The following is a 23,785-nucleotide window of genomic DNA, read 5'->3' as shown; positions in this document are numbered from 1 at the left end:
CTTTGTAGTCTTATATGATGGATTTGGTGAGTAAAGGTTATACTTTTGTGGCTGTACCCAAGCTCTTGCAAGCCACACCACCAACTCACTCAAGGATCCTACGGAGGAATCCCGGTTAGGAGAGGACTCCTCAGTCTTGACAGTGACATGGCCTGCAGGACTACTGATGTTCCTGACTGAGGAGGAAGTTGACGTTGAGTGAGTTGGTGGTGTGGCTTGCAGGAGCTTGGCTACACCTGCTGTTGCTGCCGCGAGTCGATAGTCATCCCAGAGGGGAAGTCAGAAGACTACTTGTACTACTTCCAGTAAGCAATTGACTGTCCAACAGTCCTTTATGAGGAAGATGAAATATGACAGCAGTCATGCTTTTGCAAAGCGGATAACTGAGGCCTTGACAGCTATGTTGGTGTTAGACGTGCGGCCGGTATCCGCCATTAGTTCAGTGGGACTTAGAGAATTGTTTGATTTACTGTGTCCCCGGTATCAAATCCCATCTAGGTTCCTCTTCTCTAGGCAGGCAATACCGAGAATGTACACAGACGTCAGAAAAAGAGTCACCAGTGTCCTACAAAATGCGGTTGTATCCAGTGTCCACTTAACCACGGACATGTGGACAAGTGGGACAGGGCAGACTAAGGACTATATGACTATAACAGCCCACTGGGTAGATATATGGCCTCCCGCAGCAACAACAGCAGCAGCAACAGTAGCAGCATCTCGCAAACGCCAGATCGTTCCTAGGCAGGCTACGCTATGTATCACCGCTTTCCGTAAGAGGCACACAGCTGACAACCTCTTACGGAAACTGAGGAACATCACTGCAGAATGGCTTACCCCAATTGGACTCTCCTGGGCATTTGTGATATCGGACAACACCACCAATATTGTGCGTGCATTACATCTGGGCAAATTCCAGCACGTCCCATGTTTTGCACATACAATTAATTTGGTGGTGCAGAATTTTTTTTAAAAATGACAGGGGTGTGTAGGAGATGCTGTCGGTGGCCTGAAAAATTGTGGGCCACTTTCGGCATTCAGCCACCGCATGCCAAAGACTGGAGCGCCAGCAAACACACCTGAACCTGCCCTGCCATCAACTGAAGCAAGAGGTGGTAACGAGGTGGAATTCAACACTTTAAATGCTTCAGAGGATGGAAGAGCAGCAAAAGGCCATTCAAGCCTATACATCCATCTATGATATAGGCAAAGGAGGGGTAATGCACCTGACTAAAGCGCAGTGGAGTATGATTTCCGTCTTGTGCAAGGTTCTCCAACACTTCGAAGTTACCACACGTGAAGTCAGTTCAGACACTGCCAGCTTGAGTCAGGTCATTCCCCTCATCAGTCTTTTGCAGAAGCAGCTGTAGAAATTGAAGGAGGAGCGAATACGGAGCGATTCCGCAAAGTATGTGGGGCTTGTGGATGGAGCCCTTCATTCGCTTTGCCAGGATTCAAGGGTGGTCAATCTGTTGAAATCAGAGCACTACATTTTGCCCACCGTTCTCGATCCTAGGTTTAAAGCCTACGTTGTATCTCTCTTTCCAGCAGACACAAGTGTGCAGAGGTGCAAAGACCTGCTGGTGAGTAAATTGTCAACTCAAGTGGAATGTGACCCGTCAGCAGCTCGTCCTTCAATTTCTCCCGCCATTGGGGCTGCAAGGAAAAGGATAAGATTTCCTAGCCCACCCGCTGGCGGTGATGCAGGGCAGTCAGGAGCAAAATCTGACATCTGGTCCGGACTGAAGGACCTGCCATTGATTACTGACATGTCTACTTTCACTGCATATGATTCTGTCACCATTGAAAGAATCGTGGAGGATTATATAAATGACAGCTTGTCACTGGCAGGAAAAAGAGGCAATTTGGATGCCCTTGCATAAACTGGCTTTATTTTACCTAAGTTGCCCCCCCCTCCAGTGTGTACTCCGAAAGAGTGTTTAGTGCAGCCGGTAACCTTGTCAGCAATTGGCGTAGAAGGTTACTTCCACTAAATGTGGAAAAGATGATGTTCATCAAAATTAATTATAAATTCCTCCGGGAAGACCTTTACCAGCAATTGCCTCCAGAATGTATACAGGGACCTGTGATGGTGGATTCCAGTGGGGACGAATTAATACTCTGTGAGGAGGATGTACACAGTGAAAGGGGTGAGGAATCTGAGGATGAGGTCAACATCTTGCCTGTGTAGGACCAGTTTGTGCAAGGAGAGATTGATTGCTTCTTTTTTGGTGGTGGCCCAAACAAACCAGTCATTTAAGCCACAGTTGTGTGGCAGACCTGTCGCTAAAATGATGGGTTTGTTAAAGTGTGCATGTCCTGTTTATACAACATAAGGGTGGGTGGGAGGTCCCAAGGACAATTCCATCTTGCACCTCTTTTTCTTCATTGCATCATATGCTGTTTGGGGATTAGTTTTTTTAAGTGCCATCCTTTCTGCCACTGCAGTGCCACTCCTAGATGGGCCAGGTGTTTGTGCCGTACACTTGTGTCGTTTAGCTTAGTCATACAGCTACCTCATTGCGCCTCTTTTTCTTCTTTGCACCATGTGCTGTTTGGGGCCTATTTTTTAAATCTGCCATCCTGTCTGACACTGCGGTGCCACTGCTAGATGGGCCAGGTGTTTGTGCCGCCCACTTGTGTCACTTAGCTTAGTCATACAGCCACCTCGGTGCAAACTTTTGGCCTAAAAACAATATTGTGAGGTGTGAGGTGTTCAGAATAGACTGGAAATTAGTGGAAATTAATGTTATTGAATTTAGTAATACCGTAGGAGCAAAAATTACCCCCAAATTCTGTGGTTTTGTATACATATATATATATATATATATATATATATATATACACTGCTCAAAAAAATAAAGGGAACACTTAAACAACACATCCTAGATCTGAATGAATGAAATATTCTTATTAAATACTTTGTTCTTTACATAATTGATTGTGCTGACAACAAAATCACATAAAAATGATCAATGGAAATCAAATTTATTAACCCATGGAGGTCTGGATTTGGAGTCACACTCACAATTAAAGTGGAAAAACACACTACAGGCTGATCCAACTTTGATGTAATGTCCTTAAAACAAGTCAAAATGAGGCTCAGTAGTGTGTGTGGCCTCCACGTGCCTGTATGACCTCCCTACAACGCCTGGGCATGCTCCTGATGAGGTGGCGGATGGTCTCCTGAGGGATCTCCTCCCAGACCTGGACTAAAGCATCCGCCAACTCCTGGACAGTCTGTGGTGCAACGTGGCGTTGGTGGATGGAGCGAGACATGATGTCCCAGATGTGCTCAATTGGATACAGGTCTGGGGAACGGGCGGGCCAGTCCATAGCATCAATGCCTTTGTCTTGCAGGAACTGCTGACACACTCCAGCCACATGAGGTCTAGCATTGTCTTGCATTAGGAGGAACTCAGGGCCAACCGCACCAGCATATGGTCTCACAAGGGGTCTGAGGATCTCATCTCGCTACCTAATGGCAGTCAGGCTACCTCTGGCGAGCACATGGAGGGCTGTGCGGCCCCCCAAAGAAATGCCACCCCACACCATTACTGACCCACTGCCAAACCGGTCATGCTGGAGAATGTTGCAGGCAGCAGAACGTTCTCCTTGGCGTCTCTAGACTCTGTCACATCTGTCACATGTGCTCAGTGAGAACCTGCTTTCATCTGTGAAGAGCACAGGGCGCCAGTGGCGAATTTGCCAATCTTGGTGTTCTCTGGCAAATGCCAAACGTCCTGCACGGTGTTGAGCTGTAAGCACAACCCCTACCTGTGGATGTCGGGCCCTCATACCACCCTCATGGAGTCTGTTTCTGATCGTTTGAGTAGACACATGCACATTTGTGGCTTGCTGGAGGTCATTTTGCAGGGCTCTGGCAGTGCTCCTCCTGTTCCTCCTTGCACAAAGGCGGAGATAGCGGTCCTGCTGCTGGATTGTTGCCCTCCTACAGCCTCCTCCACATCTCCTGATGTACTGGCCTGTCTCCTGGTAGCGCCTCCATGCTCTGGACACTACGCTGACAGACACAGCAAACTTTCTTGCCACAGCTCGCATTGATGTGCCATCCTGGATGAGCTGCACTACCTGAGCCACTTGTGTGGGTTGTAGACTCCGTCTCATGCTACCACTAGAGTGAAAGCACAGCCAGCTTTCAAAAGTGACCAAACATCAGCCAGAAAGCATAGGAGCTGAGAAGTGGTCTGTGGTCACCACCTGCAGAACAACTCCTTTATTGGAGGTGTCTTGCTAATTGCCTATAATTTCTACCTGTTGTCTATTCCATTTGCACAATCGCATGTGAAATTGATTGTCAATCAGTGTTGCCTCCTAAGTGGACAGTTTGATTTCACAGAAGTATGATTGACTTGGAGTTACATTGTGTTGTTTAAGTGTTCCCTTTATTTTTTTGAGCAGTATATATATATATATATATATATATACGATCCAGTTATCCGGCACTCCTTGGGTTATAAGTCTTTTCTTGCTGCGGTGCCCCCTTAAGCCCTTAGGCTATTGGTAGTTGCGACAAATAAGCGGCACTCACCAGACTTGTTGAAGTCAAAATAAAATGTCCTTTATTGGATTCCTACGTTTCGGGGACAATACCCCTTCGTCAGGGACAGCTTGTATAGTAACAATTCACAAAATACATCTCTATATACCCATACCAATTAACAATAAGTGACCACAGTGGTACTCACCCAGCCGGCGCGGCCCACGTGTTGCACGGCGCCCGCGACACTGAGTTCAGTGGTATACCAAGTTAAGCAAAATCTTCTTACTTATATATTTTAACTGGTATTATATTCTATGTGTATGTGGTTTTTATCCCATTTTTTAAAGAGATTTGTTGTAAAAGTTTTTATGTGAATAAATTGTATTTTATATTTATATTTATCCACCTATAGTGTGAGCTTTTATCTTTTTAGACACCACTGGTCGCTATAACCCCCCCCCCCCCTTTATATATATATATATATATATACACACACACATACACCTGTGTGGCCAGTAATCCCTTTTTTAAATAATATATCAATATCTATACATATTATATATATATATATATATATATATATATATATATAGCAAACACGGAATGGTGCGGCACTCCAATGATTCACAAAGGCAGAGTAATTAAAGATGCATCTTTAATTACTCTGCCTTTGTGAATCATTGGAGTGCCGCACCATTCCGTGTTTGCTATCTGTTTCCTGTGAGGGCACCCGATGTACTATTGCTCATAAGTGGCTGTGCCGGACCCACCTCGTTTTCTATATATATATATATATATATATATATATATATATATAATATGGGAGCATGCAAAGAATCCCTAATTTGGGGGTGAGGGAGTGAACTTGGGATGGGATGAGAGGGGGCCCAAAACATTTTGTTGCACCTGGGCCCACCGCTCGCTAGTTACGCCACTGAGTGATATACACACATTGTAGGGAGGCAGTGTAACGGTGCCCGCGGGTAGAGAGAGGAGGAGGGGTGTTTGAGGCTCCTAGAATGTTATACAAGTCCCTGGGTATGGGCATGCCCATCATGATTTGGTCATATCCTGTAATGTGACACAACCATGTTGTTTTTCTGAGGTGTTTTGGCCATGACCTGCTTTAGAAGTCCTAAATGTAGGAAGGTATGTGTAAACATATGGATAAATTGAATGCGAAAATGTATCTTTATATATATCCAATATTTGCAGCAACGTTTATAGTTTATGAAGCATGAGTTCAGTTTCCCAGTTTTAAGCACCCAATCCCATGTGTTATCGCGGCTCTGAGGGCTTCTTGTCACGGATTATGCTTTGGGGGCCTAAGGCACAAGAGCATATTTACTGATAACTCTGGGCCCTGGGTATTGGTTTACCAGTGGGGGACAAGGGTTGGGGTGCCAGGGGACATGGAGTCACAGTTGGGCAGCAGGGCACTGTATCAGTGAGGCAGGAGAGGGGCATATGCCGGTGTAGGTGGATGCACTGCTGCGGGTTGAGCTGTCCTCCTCCTTTTTTTTCACGAGGGCAGGCTGGCCTCTGAAGTTGGATGCAGAGTGAGATTTCTGTTGCAAAATAATTGCCATAAAGACGATGCATTATGCAAAGCATTGTGTGGGTCACTGGTATTGGACCCCTGTCTTTTGCCTTTTTACCAGTATCATGTACTTTTTCCTGAATTTTGCATTTTACAGTAATTTGCTGATAGTGTACTAGATACTTAGGATTAGTATTTTGCCGCAAAGGAATTGGTATAAAGGGCCCGATTCAGACCTGATCATAGATTTACGCATATCTACGATCAAAAACTCTGACATGCGGGGGAGACGCCCAACACAGGGCGCCCCACATGCCAGGCCCTGGCACATGTGCGAAAGCATCGCACGGCAGCGATGCTTTCGCACCTGGCGAGTAGCTCCCTGCCTTCGCAGCCTAGCCATGTTTTGGGTTGCAGCGCTGCTGGCACGCTTCCTTCCACCCCGAGACCACCTCTGCCTGTCAATCAGGTAGAGGCGATCGCACTGGTGGGATGCTTTTGCATCTAACTGTGGGGGTCATTCCGAGTTGATCGCTAGCTGCCGTTGTTCGCAGCACAGCGATCAGGCTAAAAATTGGCATTTCTGCGCATGCGTATGCACCGCAATGCGCACGCGCGACGTACGGGTACAAAGGCCTTTGTGGTTTTGCACAGGTTCTAGCGAAGCTTTAAGTCGCACAGCACAACACAAGCAGATTGACAGGAAGGGGGAGTTTCTGGGTGTCAACTGACCGTTTTCAGGGAGTGTTTGGAAAAACGCAGGCGTGCCGGGGAAAATGCAGGCGTGGCTGGGCGAACGCTAGGCGGGTGTGTGACATCAAAAGCCAACCCTCCAACGTTAGAATCAACGCACACGAAGAGTAACTACAGGGCTGGTCTTGTTTTACACAAAATGTTTTTGCAGGCGCTCTGCTGCACAGGCGTTCGCATTTCTGCAAAGCGAAAATACACTCCCCAGTGGGCGGTGACAATGCGTTTGCACGGCTGCCAAAAACTGCTAGCGAGCGATCAACTCGGAATGACCCCCCATGTGCGCATGCGCTGTATGCCCGCTGCGTGTGTGCACACCACATAGGACTTCAGGGTGCGATTGCTGCCTTGCAGAAATTGGCTCTGAATTAGGCCCAAAGTGGGAGACTGAGAGTTCCTATTTTAAGTAAAGGTGGCATGGCACAGCTAAGTCCCAAAGTCAGTGGTGACACAGCAAAGTGACAAAGTCTGTGGCGTGGCAGATGGCGCTATTTAGCACAATTTGAGGATAGGGGGATGTGGACACACAGAGCCGGCCCTAACCAATTAGATGCCCTAGGCAAGATTTTGGTAGGGGCCCCCTAGCACCGCCGCTAGTTCCGCCTCTGACCCAGCACCCCTCTTCCACCAGCACAGAACACAGCAGTAGCCTGCAGCACCCATCGCCCCTCACCCACAGCAATTCGGCCGCACCAGTGAAACTTTCACAAGCCCTATGCTAGATGCAGATCATCCGCCTGAGTATGGTCTCCAATGTGAGCAATGCAGCATCTCTGCAAACAGCCACTTTCAGCAACACGCCCGTGTCACTTCAATATCACACCCATACTATGCTACATCTGTGTCTGATTAGCCAACCCCTTGTAACTGCCCAGCACATTTCTAATACAGCTCTTCATGTGTGTGTCTGTACCAATACCATTAGGACAGATTCGCAGTACCATAAATGCATGTTCCCCCACACAGATTACCCTAATTCACCAATACCTACATATGTCCAACAGACAGGCCCGGGGCTACCCGCTCAGCGAAGGGATACAGTGCAGGGAGGCGCTGGGACGGAGAGGCGCTCTGCCTGCTCTGCATCCCTTCCCTGCTGCTGCACCGTCCTGGCCCCCCTGCTGATGCTGCCAGCTGCTGTGCCTGTCACTGGATAACAGGCATCGACGCTGGCAGCATGAAAAGCCTGCTCCATTCCCCTCCCCCCACCTGTATGACAGCGGCTGTGTGTGGATCAGAGGAGGGGGTGGAGCTACATGGGATGGAGCTAAACGGGGCAGAATGGGGCGGAGCTAAACGGACCAGGCTGCTGTAGAGAGAGGGACAGTAATTACAGTGGTGGCCAGCCAGACTTAGGTAAGTGGAGGGTAAGAGAGAAATGTATGTGTGTGTGTATGGTGGGGGTGGGGGTATATGGTAGTGGTGTGTGTGTGTGTGTGTGTGCGTGTGTGTGTGTGTGTGTGTGTGTGTATGGTGGGTGTGTATGTGTGTATATATGTGTGAATTGTGTGTGTTAGGTATGTCTGTGTGCGCACGCATTATGGACGCTACTACTGGGGGGGCCATTACATGTAAGGACGCTACTACTACTGAGGGGAATTACGTATAAGGACGCTACTACTGGGGAGCATTACGTATAAGGACGCTACTACTGGGGAGCATTACGTATAAGGACGCTACTACTGGGGAGCATTACGTATAAGGATTCTACTATTACTGGGGGGGCATTACGTATAACGATGCTACTACTACTGGGGTGGGCATTACATATAAGGACGCTACTACTACTTGGGGGCATTATGTATAAGGATGCTACTACTACTAGGGGGGAATTACGTATAAGGACGCTTCTGCTACTGGGGGTGCACTACGTATAAGAACTCTACTACTACTGGGGGGGCATTATGTATAAGGACGCTTCTACTACTGGGGGTGCACTACGTATAAGGACGCTTCTGCTACTGGGGGTGCACTACGTATAAGAACTCTACTACTACTGGGGGGGCATTATGTATAAGGACGCTGCTACTACTGGGGGGGGCATTATGTATAAGGATGCTACTACTACTAGGGGGGAATTACGTATAAGGACGCTTCTACTACTGGGGGTGCACTACGTATAAGAACTCTACTACTACTGGGGGGGCATTATGTATAAGGACGCTTCTACTACTGGGGGTGCACTACGTATAAGGACGCTTCTACTACTGGGGGTGCACTACGTATAAGAACTCTACTACTACTGGGGGGGCATTATGTATAAGGACGCTTCTACTACTGGGGGTGCACTACGTATAAGGACACTACTACTACTGTGGGTGCATTATGTATAAGGATGCTACTACTACTGGGGGTGCACTACGTAGAAGGATGCTACTACTACTGGGGGTGTACTACGTATAAGAACTCTACTACTACTACTGGGGGGGCATTATGTATAAGGACGCTTCTACTACTGGGGGTGCACTACGTATAAGGACACTACTACTACTGTGGGTGCATTATGTATAAGGATGCTACTACTACTGGGGTGCATTACGTATAAGGATGCTACTACTACTGGGGTGCATTACGTATAAGAACTCTACTACTACTGTGGGTGCATTATGTATAAGGATGCTACTACTACTGGGGTGCATTACATATAAGGGCGCTACTACTACTGGGGGTGCATTACATATAAGGACGCTACTACTACTGGGGGGGCATTATGTATAAGAAGGACGCTTCTACTACTGGGGGTGCACTACGTATAAAGGACGCTACTACTACTGTGGGTGCATTATGTACTATGGATGGGACATTACTTAGAAGATTAATAAGATTGTGCTACTGTGTGGCGTAATTTTAAATGGGGGTACTATTGTGTGGCCATGCCCCTTACTTGTGAAACCACACCCCTTTTCCTGGCTGACCCTCTGTTGAATATGGGAGGGCGCAAATTTATAGTTTGAAGGTTGGCTCCGAACACCCTAGCACTGGCCCTGCCAACAGAAACACAATATTGGGAGAGACAGACAAATGGGAGAAAGAGGGAAGAGAGAGACAGGATGTGAGAGGACAGTGGGAAGAGGGATGCAGGAGGAAGTGCCAGACATATGAAAGAGACGGGCAGGCAGAAGGAAGATATAGACGAAAGAGGCAGAGGGCAGAGACTGACAGAGGGAGAAGAGACAGAGAGTGACAGACGGAGGAGAGACAGGCGGACAAGAAAGAGACAAAGGGAAGAGACAGACAGTGAAAGTAAGGCAAAAGTAAGAGACAGAGCCATGCCTGGCTATGTCACTCAGGCAGTGCTGGAAATGGGAAGGGTTGGCTGTAATGCATGGAGTACATTGCATGCATGACACCCCAGAGGTATGAAGGTGCACCCCATTTTACCCTACACATGCTATCTATAGGCACTTACCCCAGGGTAGGTCGTTGGCCTTGGACTTTGGCTGCCTGTGTCCTTCTTGGTCCTGTGTCCCTGGCTACTGAAAGTGGAGCTGTGGGGAGTGACCAGAGATATCAAAGGAAGTGACAGGCCCAGGTGCTGGGGCACGTGGCCTGATTGAGAGCTGTGGCCACACCCCCTCACATCCCAAACTGTAAAAAAAATATTATGCGCAGTGCCGCAAGCTGGTGCCATGTGTTCCAAAGTGTGGATAGTTGTATGGGGGGGAATCAATACAGGGATGGGGCTTTCTTCAACAGGGCAGAAGCACAGTGGCATGTGGCATGGAGCAGGTGGTTATCTCTGTGACTAATAGACACCTGGCAGGGCACCCCCCCCCCCCCCCTTCCACCACCACACACACTCTACTACATGTAAGGGACAGCACTATTACCTCTTAAATGCTGTCCCCCCACCACTCCTATGGACTCTGTGAATGGCTGTGCAGCAAGCCTTTCCATTTCCCTATGGATGTTCTCCAGGCAGCCACTTAACCATATGTTCCTCATGGTCTGGACCTTGTCAGGTGCCTTCTGTCAGCTTCATATGGGCCAGATGTACTAAGCCTTGAAAAGTGTTAAATTGCACGGTGATAAAGTGCCAGCCAACCAGCTCCTAACTGTCATTTTTCAAACACAGCCTGTAACATGGCAGCTAGGAGCTGATTGGCTGGTACTTATCACTGTGCAATTTATCACTTTTCAGGGCTTAGTACATCTCTGTGACAGCGTTGCCAGGAGGAACCTCTGTAAATAGGGGCTGCTGGAATAAGATGCCGCTCAGCAACACAAACTTCTTCATCTGCAGTTGGACAGACAGCTTAATCTACCCCGGGTCCCAACCAGTACAGGCCGGAGATGGTGTCACTTAAACTCCAGTGTTCACACTATGGAGGAGGGGCCAGGGGAGCGGGGCTGGTCCAAGCCCTCACTGTATGTAACAGATTGGTTAGTAGGGTGATAGGTGGGGCTTGTAAAGGGGGTGGGACTTTATATAGGCATGCTGGATGTTGTAAGGGCAGGACATCAGGAGGTAAGGGGCGTTATTGCTGCTTCCAGTGTTACAACTAAGAGGCGGAGGCAACTCTAATGCTGGGTACACACTGGCCAATATCGCGGGTCCATTGGCCAGTGTGTACGAACGATATGTCTGTGAATGCCTTCGTTCACAGACATATCGAGTCGGCCCTGTAGCACAGCCGATGATCAGTATATCTACTGATATATTGATGCATCGCTGTGTGTGTATGGACCGCCTGTACACAGCTGCACCATCCAGCGGTGATTGACGGCTGAACTCTGCGGGCGCATGAAGACGCCCGCCCAGTTCGTGACATCAGTCCCGATGGATCAGGCAGTGTGTATGCTCAACACACTGCCCGGTCCGATCACAGATATATCTGCAGATCAATTAATCTTCAGATATATCTATAGTGTGTACCCAACATAACTGCCGCCGATTGGAGCTCTGATACCGGAAGGCAGCCAAGCAGAGGTGTGAGTGCAGGCCAATGTGGCGGCAACGGGACCAGTCAAGCAGCGACTAGCCTGGTATCCTGGTGTCCCAGTCTGCCCCTAGTGGGGTCTGTGAACTAAACTCACTAGGGCCATGGAGCTCGGTCACTCTTGCTGTGGGAGTGCAGTAGCATGCTTGGCAGAGCCTGGAGTGCAATAGACTGCCTAGGGAGATGGAGGGAGGTTACAATGCTTCTGCGCTGTCGGCCCCTCCAGGGCTTGACTCCTTACCCAGACTGTCCTACCAGCAGCTCTGCCTGCATTCACTGGCAGAGCCACTGCCGGCACCAACCATCTGGTGCACCACACCTTTTAAATTATCCACAGAATGAATTGCAGGTTCACGGTTGTGCGGGTTCACGGAAATCACATCCTATTACATGTACCCCATAGTCCCAAAAAGGCTGTAGCCTACAAACATAGAGTTGCAGGATCCCAGCTCAGTGTAAACCATACTTGCCTACTGACCAGGATACAACTGAATTGTGAGATGTTCACCTGGACTCCCATGAGAGCAGACCCGGCTCCTGGGTCTTGTAGACTGCGCCATAAAGTAGATGTTCTTGGGGCTTGATAATGCGATTTGCCATTATTATGACCTCCTCCCTGCTACACGATGAACCACCTTCCATGATCTCCTGGAGGGGCCAATTTAAAGGTAGGCAAGTACGATTTAACTGTATCAAATGCACATTTCCCTGTATACTGTAAGCTTGTGAGCAGGGCCCTCTTTTGTCTGTATAGTCTTACCCAGTCTCTTTTTTTTACTGTTTTGAACCCAATTGTAGAGCGAGATGGAATATACTGGCGCTATATAAATATCTGTTAATAAATGAAACTTACTACAGTTAGGCAATGAATACTTATGTTGTTATATTTAGGTGTGGAATTCCATTTTCCACTGGAACTGGATGCTGTAAAATACAGTATATAATGCACAATGGGGACCTTACTATGAAATATTATATAAGAAGTCACCCTGGTGGTCTGTGTCTATATAATAGCATAAGGCCAAGGCTCCGTAATTTTTTATTTTTTATACAGGAACACCTGTTATCCTTATACTTCACAGTAGTTGTTGCATTATTCCTATAATGTTAAAACAGTCATTGTATGCCAAATACATTTTATTATTTTAATTACCTCTGTGTTAAATTATGTTTTGGCGAGCTTTGGTGCATTCTTAGTTTAAATTAAATTTTTAATGAGAAAATAGAAAGCTGTCAGTTAAATAAGGCTCCAAGCAATTATTTTATGTAAAAAAAAATTGGGGGGAAAATTAAGGGGGTGATTTCATTGAAGAATGTTCTCTGAGGTAAAAGTTTCTCCTATGTAACACTGATAAAATGTGATACAAAGTAAAAAGCAGTATGCGACTGTGCTTCATGGTATGCACCTAGCAGTCAGATAGGAGCACGTACACCATTACACAGAAGACTTTCTGTTGCCAGACAAGTTTAGTCACTGACTATGTCTCACGTTCATGCCGATATTATTATCAGCGGTGTGTGATGGAGGTCAGTCCACATGTTGAATAACTTAACCAGGGATTGGTCTGTTAACCAGATAGAACAGCAGGGTGTGAGACAACACAGGGTTAATGCAGGAACATTCAGTATAAGACCAGAGCCGCAACTAGGGGGGGGCCTAAGGGGTCACATGCCCCGGGCGCCGGAATAAGGGGGGCGGCGAAAACCCCACACAGCTCCCTCTGTCACTTGCTCCCCCACCCGCGCCTGCTGCAATCGCCTCCCATAGCCGGGATTAGCACTGAGGGGGCAGCTTTGAAAACACATGCACAGTACTACTGGCGGCGGCTGCCACGGATCTAATACGCCGCAGCAGCCGCCCCCGCACACACCAGCTACAGTCTGGCCACGCCTGCAGACATGTCACAGCCTGACATGTCTGATGTAGTCAGCCAGCCAGACACAGTGCCTGACGTTTTTACGTCTTCCCCCATTCACCTATGTGTACGTCTCCATGTCCCCCTTCCCCCACCGCAGTCATCAGTGTGTACGTCTCCATGTACCCCCCCACCGCAGTCATCAGTGTGTACGTCTCCATGTACCCCCCCACCGCAGTCATTAGTGTGTACGTATCCATATCCCCCCCACCGCAGTCATCAGTGTGTACGTCTCCATGTCCCCCCCCCACAGCAGTCATCAGTGTCCCCTTTCCCGTACCAGAGTCATCAGTGTGTACGTCTCCATGTCCCCCTTCCCCCTCCCCCAGTCAAAGGTTTGTGCTTCTCTCTCAGTCACCAGTGTGGTACATTTCCATGTCCTCCTATGCCCTCCCTCAGTCACTAATGTACATGTCTCCATGTCCCCCTCCTCCCTATCACCAGTGGCCACTTCTTCATGTCCCCATATCCCCACCTCAGTCACCACTATGTACGTTACTCCCACCACCACCACCAGTCACTATGTCTCTATGTCCCCCCCCTGGATGCAGCGTGTCAGCCCCCCTCCCCCAGTAACCAGTATGTATATCTCCATGTACCCCCTCCAGCTGCAGTGTGTATGTCTCCATGTCCCCCTCCGCCTTCCTCTTGCCCTGCCCGTCCTCCAACCACCCCCTTTTTCTTCCACTTGTCTCTTCCTCAATGCCTTACCTTTCCTCCTTTTCTACTGAAGGCGATGGAGTCCCACTACCCAACCAACAGACGCAACGAGGCAATGTCGGCTGCCAAACACGTCCGCCCCTTGGCAAAAGCGTTGGGGCCAGGCATAGAGCAGCACCACCGCCCAGGAGGGAGGAGAAGGATGCCACCGCCATGAGGACTCTGACTTGGGAGGTAAACAGTGACAGCGGCTGATGGTGAGTCTTTTGAAAAAGGTTCTATAACAAATAGGTTCTTTACAAAAATAAACACTTCAATATTCTCAATTATTTCATTATATTGGTATCTTATTATTCCTTACAGTTTAAAATAGCAATCCCTCTATCATATGTTTTGCTACTTTAATCTTTAATAACATGCTACCAATATAATTACATACAGTAATTGCAAATATTAAAGTATTTAGTTTTTTTTATAGAACCTTTTGTAATGTATCTCTCTCTCTCAGCAGGATGCACTTAAGGAAAAATGTAAAAAATCCCATTATAGGAGTTTCTACTGCATTTCCATATGCACTAAGCCTTGGACGCCAGGGCTTCAGTGCGGAGGGTAATGCCAACTTTTGCTGGTGTTGCCCTATATGCTTCTTTCCACATTGTGCTATCAGAAGAATCCCTCCCAGCTCCCCCCCTTCACGGTCACTGTGTCCTTCTGTGCATGCACAGACATACTCCCCTCCCGGGTCATAAACCCGGAAGTCCAGTGGCCGCCACTGATCACAAAGGACAGCTCTTATCAGGAGAGCTGTCCTTTGCGGTACTAATCATATATGTTAGTGCATATTTGATTAGTGTCAATGCGATGTTGCTGTGATGTGTGGCAGGGTGTGGCGAGGGTTATGGCATCCCACCCTTTATATATTAATTGCAGGAAGTAGTTACAGAATGGAAAGTGAATAAGTCGGTCTCAGAATGTAGGTGCTGGCATGTTGATAACACGCTATTTACTGAATATTAGCCAGATTACGAGCACAACTTTAAACATACTGGCTACCCAGCATGTTTACAGTTGTAATGCCGATCACATGCCAACACCTGCATTCTGGAATTTACATAATCAGAGCCGATCCCACGTACCCATCCCATTCATCGCTCCCCCCTCTGTTTCGCATTCTTATATCCTCCCACTTGCACTAATTTTAAAATAGTGCTAGACAAACCCAATAAGAGGTTCTAGACGCAGTGCACACCCTAATAAAATATGCTGCACACACCAGTGGCAGCGTAATGAGAATAAGGTTGCAATAATGCATGGCGTAGTTTGAATTTATTTATTTATTCATTTTTATTTTGTTTTATTTATAATTTTTTGTTATGTATTCTTCTTCTTCTTCTTCTTCTTCTTATTATTATTATAATTATTATGTTTCTTTTTTATTTATTTTTTGTGGGGGTGTGGGGGGCGCCTTGCCCCGGGTGCTGAAAATCCTAGTTTCGGCCCTGATAAGACAGATCCAGCCAGGGGTAGGTTTATTTAGGTGGCAGTAGAACTGTGGCGGTGATACAATGGCTCATAGTGGCACCACCATAGGTATACACAGTATGTGGCATTAGTTATGTGTTTGTGGCACAGTCTCCCTCTGGAGACACTTAGGGGCAAGTCCTTACTGTCCAGAGGATGAAGGAAAAACACACGCAGTAATGGCACGCATGTGTAGTAGGCACATTGGGTCGGAGGTCGCACATGCATGCACGCGCTACTATGGAAACGCAGGACCTATGTGGAGCCAGCGCAGAGTGTTCTCCTCTACAAATATTTAGTAAGCAAAACATTTACAGGTTGCCTGTATTACTGTAGCTGTCATGTGAAGAAATTCCATATCAAAGAACATTTCATTTTAAAATGTACCTGATATTTGGGGTATGTTTCCATTGCATGTAACACAACCCATAATAAAATAATTTCCAAATTGAGTGATAGTGTAGCCTGTTGGCAGTGTCTATATGATGTGAAAGTACAGTTAAGAAGAGGAGAAGAAGGTAATAATAGAACTCTAAAAACTGAAAGTGGATAAATCAATGGGGCCAGATGGGATACATCCAAGGATACTAAAAGAGGTTATAGTGTATAGTGGTGCTGGAAGCACCATTAACAGAATTATTCAACCAGTCACTAGCTACAGGTTCAATTGCAGATGACTGGAGAGTGAATGTAGTTCCACTGAACAAAAGTGGAAACAAGGAAGAAGCAAATAACTACGGACCAGAGAGTCTTACGTCAGTAGTACGGAAAGTAATAGGAATACTATTAAAAGAAAGAGTTGTGGAATATCTTATATCAGACAATTTACAGGATCCAAAACAGCATGGATTTACTGGGGGTGAAATCATGCCAAACAAATGTTATTGACTTTTTTGACTGCGTGATTAAAATAATAGATCAATGGGGGCCATAGATATAGCATATCTAGACTTTAATAAGGCATTTGACACTGTCCCACATCGCAGACTGCTAAATAAACTCGCAAGCGTGGTATTGGATTATAAAGCAACTAAATGGATAAGAACTTGACTGCAACATAGGAAACAGACAGTTGTAGTTAATGTAGTGCATTCTATGGAGGGAAATGTTACCAGTGGAGTACCCCAGAGTTTTGTACTTGGACCAGTGCTCTTTAATATCTTTGTTGGTGACATTGCAAATGGTATTGAATAGAAAGTATGCCTTTTTGCAGATGATACAAAGATATGCAATAGGATAGACACACCAGGAGGGGAAAAACAAATGATTGATGATCTAGGTAGACTTGAGAAACGGTCAATAACGTGGCAACTACATTTTAATGCTAAAAAAATGCACTTGGGTCTCAAAACCCCAAAGGTTAAATATAATATCAAGGGTACTATAATGGAAACTACTGAGCAGGAAAGGGATTTAGAAGTCATTATTTCAAGTGACTTAAAGGCAGGAAAGCACAAAGCAATGCAACAAAGCAATGAGAAAGGCAAGTCAGATGCTTGGGCGCACACAGAGTGGAATATGTAGCAGGAAAAAAGACGTATTAATGCTACTGTGTAGGTCATTGGTACAGCATCATCTGGAATACTGTGTCTAGTTCTGGAGACCAACTATAAATACATTAGAGAGCATACAAAGAAGGGCAACTAATATAGTGCATGGACTACATCAAAAAACTTACCTGGAAGACTAAAAGATCTTAACATGTATAGTTTGGAGCAGTGAAGGTAAAGCCGGGACATATTACAAACTGTTTTAACAAAGTTCAGGTGGGAAACTTTCTTCAGAGGAAGAGAAGTATTAGCACTTGAGGACATACACTGAAACTGGGGGGAGGTAGGTTCAGGAAAATATATGAAAAAATTACTTCACAGAATGGGTGGTGGACTAGCCTCCCATCAGAGATGGTAGAGGCTAAGACAGCAGAACAATTTAAAAATGTTTGGGATAGGTATAAGAATATCCTTACAAAGAAATAAGGATCAAAAAGGGTTGAGATTATCTAAAAGGATAAAATAAAGGGCAGACTAGGGGCGGGATGTACTAAAGCAAAAATGCGGTAAAACCCCCGAAAAAGGGGGTTTTACAGCATTTTCATATTTACTAACACCCTACCGCCGTATTTTCGGCGTCCAGGGTATCGCCATCTCTGGATGGTGATACCCTACAGAAGCCTATGGGCTTCTTATCGCCGACCGCCGCAACCCGCCGACACTGCCGCAGACGCCGACCCCCCTCTTCCCCGGCTTACCTTCCTCCAGGCTGCCCTGGACCCGGAAGGTAATCTCCTCCTCCCCCTAGCAACGCAGCCGGACGTCCTTCCGGCTGCAGGGGAGAGGAGGAGGCGCCGGGGGCAACCTGCTGCTGCTTTCCGGCATCTAGCCCGTGTGGGGACCCCTTGGAGGTGACGGAGACCCCCCGCAGACCACCTAACAGGTATCGCGGGGGGCCTCCGTCACCGCATCGCAATGTTGATCGCATATGTTAGTACATATGGGGCAGTACGGATGGTGTAATGGTTAGCATTACTGCCTCACAGCACTGAGGTCATGGGTTCGATTCCCACCATGGCCCCAACTGTGTGGAGTTTGTATATTCTCCCCGTACTTGCGTGGGTTTCCTCCGGGTACTCCGGTTTCCTCCCACAATCCAAAAATATACTGGTAGGTTAATTGGCTCTCAACAAAATTACCCTAGGTGTGAATGTGTCTGCGTGTACATGTGGTAGGGAATATAGATTGTAAGCTCCACTGGGGCAGGGACTGATGTGAATGAGCAAATATTCTCTGTAAAGCGCTGCGGAATATGTGTGCGCTATATAAATAACTGGTAGTAATAATAATAATAATAATAATAATAATACATATGCGATCAACATCGCTGCGGTAACCGGCGAGGGGCGGCGATGTATCTTAATACATCCCGCCCTAGATGAGCAAAGTGGTACTTCTCTACCATCAAATTCCATGTACATGAGTACATACAGATGGTTAGGTAAGCACAATCTGTGTTTCTCGCCTTTTAGAAAACACACCTGAGATCCAGTACAGATATTTATGAATACAACTTTAAGTTGGTTTTACAGCGTAATATAAACACTCTGCAGTCAATACTTTGAGATACAATGCTTCACAATAACTTTCAGAAAGTACAGTCGCTAACACCAAGCAGTATTTCAGTGAAATAAACATTTCCAGGATAAATATCTGCAGACGTGTAGGGTAGTGTCCACGTAACAGTATAAGTGTCAGAAACTTCCAGGCATCTAGCGGCTGCTGTTACTGCCTTTCCAATAACCTCTCATTATATTTTAATGTTGTTGTAACTTTATGGCTTAATCAGTATTTGCAATTTGTTTGTCGTCCAGGATGTGATAAAGTTGTTTCACAGGTACCTGTCCGAAGCCAACGGCTGTGTGCAAAGCATTGTGGGTCTTGTTTTATAACGCTTATAAAAACCAGGCAATGGAAAACTGACAACCCTCTCGTTTTTATCAAGTGTCTAATGCAAGAGGAAATTAAGCCATACATTAAAGGCGGATTATAGAGACACTCTTCCCTCCTGGCTCATCCAATCCTTGCAGGTAAAGGTTGCCTCCAAGGCGCTGCACTGAAATGTTATTTATAAATCCTGCATTGAAACAATACCTTCTTTTTTACTGTAGCTGGCAAGAGCAATTTATAAAGCAATGAACAAGTGGCAGAGCTTTCTGAAAGAGCGAACGAGGGTTTCCATCACGTAAACTACAATATACTTGGGATGTGCTCTTGGCGGTTACTGATGTAGGTATGAGATGGCAACTCGCAGTGAATTTGGTTGGGTGTATTTACTGATGAGAAAGCGAATGTTATAGAATGTTACACAGTTTTATTACTTTGCTGTCTGCGGCATTATATTTTCTTGTCCTTTGTGAGGAAAATCATATTGAATGCTTTGTTATGTTGGCTACGGGGAATTGTATACATACAGTATTTATAATTGACTGTTTTGTCAGCGTCGTGGATTGTTTCTCTCTGGACTGAAGCCAGGCTTTATATGATGTGAGGTGAACATTTCAGCTCTGCAGTAACAAGCCTGTCCGTATGGTATGGTTTGGTCTGGATTTCGAGGATAGGTCTTCAATTTTTTTGGTTTCTTCCTCTGGCTTACGGTCCTTCGGTTATTTTTTATTCTTTAGGCTGAGATCATACTGCAGAGAGCGGTTTCCTATTCTTTAGGCGAAGGTCATTCTGCAGAAAGCAGTTTCCGAGTTTTGCAGATTACTTTATTTATTTGCAAGGTCAGGCTATCGGAGCCAGTTCCACAGCCTTTACTTGAGGTCATTGTTTCAAATTTGTAGTTTGCACCCCCAAGGTCAATTCCATGGGCTGTCTTTCCAAGTTTGAGGTCAGACTCTTGTGTTCAAAGTCATTCCGAGAAAGGAGTCATTTTTATGTCCCTTTGAAAACCAGTGGTCGTCGACAGAAATAATATTTTATTAGCAGAATTCTTAACGCAACTTCTTCACACCCTTTGTCACCGGAATGTCAATGGTTTTGCAACAACATTAATCAAGTGCGCCTACAAAAACATAATGAGCTGGAAGACAATGCTCTCTTTTATGTGGCTTGTTTATAGTTCCTGTTCAACAACTATGTCATTAGTCATTGTGTCTGTGTGTCATGCTTAGCTAAGGCAGCTGTGTTTGACACCAGAGACCTTCTCTGACAGCGTTACCACAGCAGAACATACTGTAGCTATGACAGGTAACTCAAGCCACACGTCAGTAGTACAAGAGTGACATTTCATTTCTGTGCGCATCATGTTTTCTCTGAGCTTGGTCTCACAGTTTAGCACCTTTTCCGCTGTCAGATAATACAACGCTTGTTTGCCAAGATGTTACAAGTATATAAGGAGGGATCAGGTAACATATTTCATCCCCCTTTGACTCTTGCGTAACCTCTGACAATGTCTCTCCTAGTTTTGACTGCAGTGGGAGCTATACGGTGAAATATTAATATCCTGCAACTTTGTCTCTGTAGGAGATGCCAGGGAGAGATAATTATATTATTTAGCAAATGTTGGCACTAAAGCCTTCCTTTTCCCTCTATTGTGGAGCCAATTCATGTGATGCGCTAGATAGGTTCCTGGAGCCCAGGGTAGAGTTGTTTATTAATATGCCAGCCAAATACTTGGGAGGTTGGCACGTGAAGGTAGAGTGTTTAGCCTCCAGGTCTTCTGCAGGAATTAGGGCTTGCAGAGGCAGCCAAAAGCTAGTTCAGATCACCTTGGCTCCGTGTTGGGCCTTTCCCATTTGTTCATACTGTTGCATTTCCATAAGTGCTCATATGCAAGGTGTATGTACTGCTGGGACATGAGTAAGTACTCGAGTTAGGTTTATTGTAATGTTCTACAATTTCATGCACCTGCACAGATTGCAGTAGTAATTGCCTTACAAAAGATGTTAAGTACCAAATATGGGCAGATTGCAAGCAGCGACTGCCTGTTATGTGTTTTACTCAGGTTGGTGGTGGAGACTGCCAGTGACCTGTCAGAAATTTCTTTTTGTCAAATATCCATTTTAACTGCACATACAGCTTAGGACTGTCTTTAGACTTGTTATACTGTAGTGACATTGAGTACAGCAGCATAGTGTTAGGAAGTATACTTTCTCCCTGAGGAGGTGCAAGTACAAGTTCGGCTTTCTCTCTTCATAAAGTTTAAAGCACATTTGCCACCAGGTTCTATGATATGCTCGTCTGTGAGAAATAGTTTTCTTTCAAAGCACTATGTGTGTACTACTGCACATTCTACTGCACAGTCTCCAATATGGGTCCTCCAGGGATGGTGCTTCATTCCTTTACCAAGATGATTGTTAGTACCAGGGACGGACTGGGGTCCCCATTTGGCCCTGGCATTTGCGTGCACGCATGCCAGAGGTGCGTGCGCAGTGTACGGGGTGCGCGGTACTAAAGTCGGGGGTGTACCACGAGTCAGGGGGCATGGACTCGTGGCCCCCCCCCCCATTTCCATGGAGATGGGCGGGGGCGTGCGACTGGCACACGGGGGTATGCTGTGTCATGGGGGCGTGGACTCGCGGCATGCCTTCGTTTCTATGGAGATGGGAGGGGAGGCGGGGCAGCGGCCAGAGCAGAGAGCTGGAGGCTGCGCTGCGCGCGGCCTTCCCGGCTCTCTGCCTGACAGGACCGGCCCACAAGCCCATCAGCCCTTCTGGCATTTGCATCTTGGGTTCTGTGTATGAGTGATACAGTAGGAAAATGCACGTCTCCTCCTGAACTCCATAGGCTTGCAACATTTCTACCCACATAGAAGGTTATTCCAGTACCAGCACCGCTGCCTCATACATGAGACATTCACCAGTGGGTGAGCAGTCTGCCCTGCTCCGCTTCATGCTCTCAGCCAATGTAATAGTGACTTTTTTTAATAAACCACACTACAGTACCTGGTTTAGTCACCGTGCTTGGAACAATTCCAATTTCGCTGGTGTGTATATATAACTCTACTAAAACCACCAACTGTACACACATCTCACTCTACATCTTCAGACTTTTTTCCACAAACACATCCTCCCGCCCACCTTGCTCTGCTAATGATTGGTACCTCATCTCCTCACTGATCACCTCTTTCCACTCTTACCAGGATTTCTCCCATTGAGCAACCAACCTCTAGAATGCCTTTCCTCCCCAATTAGACTTGCATTAGTGGATCTTGCTCTGCAAAGAAGTTCCAGCAACAGATACACAGCCAAAGTGTATGCTCCATCAGCAGCTGTCCACACCCGTCCTGTTGGTGTGCCTGTAGGAGCAGATGACTTATATGCGTGCCCTACAATGTTCATGGAACACACATCAGGCCTAGCGTCCGGAATCAGCAAGTCACAGGCCCCAGTGGCCGGGATTTGGAGAAGATGCTTCCTGAGAAGCGTGAAGTTGCTGAGCAGCATCTCTCTCAGTGGGACCCTGCTCAGTAACTTCTCTCACAGCAGAAGTTTCCCCAGCCCAGGCGGGCAAGTGTGACTGTGCAAGTGATCGCTACTTCTGTTATTGAAGGGCTTACAGTTTAAGGAATGCTCTCAGAGTGTGGCTAATAATACTGGCATTTCTGTATATATTGTATATGTAGGTGATGTAGTTATGTGACCAGTGGTAAGGAGAACGCCAGTCACAATACCAACAGCTACATCCTGCCCCTCTAAATCTTGACAGTAGGCATGCCGACTAGCAGTGGCTTCATTGCGCTCGCCCCCCCCCTCCTTTCCCCCCTTCTGCTGGCATTCTGCTGCCGGGATCCCGCGGTCAGTATGCTGACCACCGGGATCCCCAGCACCGGGAAGCCATACCCAACCTGTGTGTAGTTACTGTTTTAGAGATGACTGTAGTATTTCCTGTGTAAAATTAAGGTATTATTGTACCTTTGCTATTGTGTGTTTCCTGTGCAATTCAAGGGGCTCATAAAGGAACCGGATTAACGAGCGAGAGCTGTAATCGCTGCCTTCTCAAGGAGGTGATGGGCAATAGGTGAAAATAATGCACACATAAACCTGGTATCCTCACAATCAAATCTCTATTTCCTTATAGATTGCAACCTTGCAAGTAGGGCCCTCTTCCCTCTGTCTTTGTCTGTTACACAGTCCATTCCTAATTCTAAAGTGCAAATGAATATGCCAGTGCTAATAAATAAATAAGGGCTAACTTTGTTTTATTATTAATTTTATTTAGTTCAATACATCCAATTGGAAACTCCCAAAATGGCCACCACCTCAGAGGAGACAGTTATTAAGGATGCTAGAGGAGGCGGTGGCTATTTTAGGAGAGACATTTTCAATAGTATGAAGGAGTGAGAAGCAAACAGCTGCCCCCGGCGGGACTCAGATCAGCGGCGGTTGTTGGTGAGGGTGATCCCCTAACAATGAGCAGAACCCCTGACAACGAGCAGGTACCATGGGGGGTGACAAAAACTT

General features: G+C 46.5%; 1 long non-coding RNA gene across 1 annotated transcript in view; it reads left to right on the top strand.

Moving 5' to 3' along the window:
* Positions 1-23,785, top strand: part of LOC134931768 (uncharacterized) — a 93,420-nt gene that overhangs the window by 31,987 nt on the left and 37,648 nt on the right. Inside the window, exon 2 of the long non-coding RNA XR_010179169.1 lies at positions 14,381-14,564. This is a non-coding gene — a long non-coding RNA (uncharacterized LOC134931768). The remainder of the gene's footprint in view (positions 1-14,380; positions 14,565-23,785) is intronic.

Source organism: Pseudophryne corroboree, chromosome 6 (assembly GCF_028390025.1).
Source record: "Pseudophryne corroboree isolate aPseCor3 chromosome 6, aPseCor3.hap2, whole genome shotgun sequence".
NCBI classification, from domain to species: domain Eukaryota; kingdom Metazoa; phylum Chordata; class Amphibia; order Anura; family Myobatrachidae; genus Pseudophryne; species Pseudophryne corroboree.
This window is presented reverse-complemented; position numbering and strand designations above follow the sequence as displayed.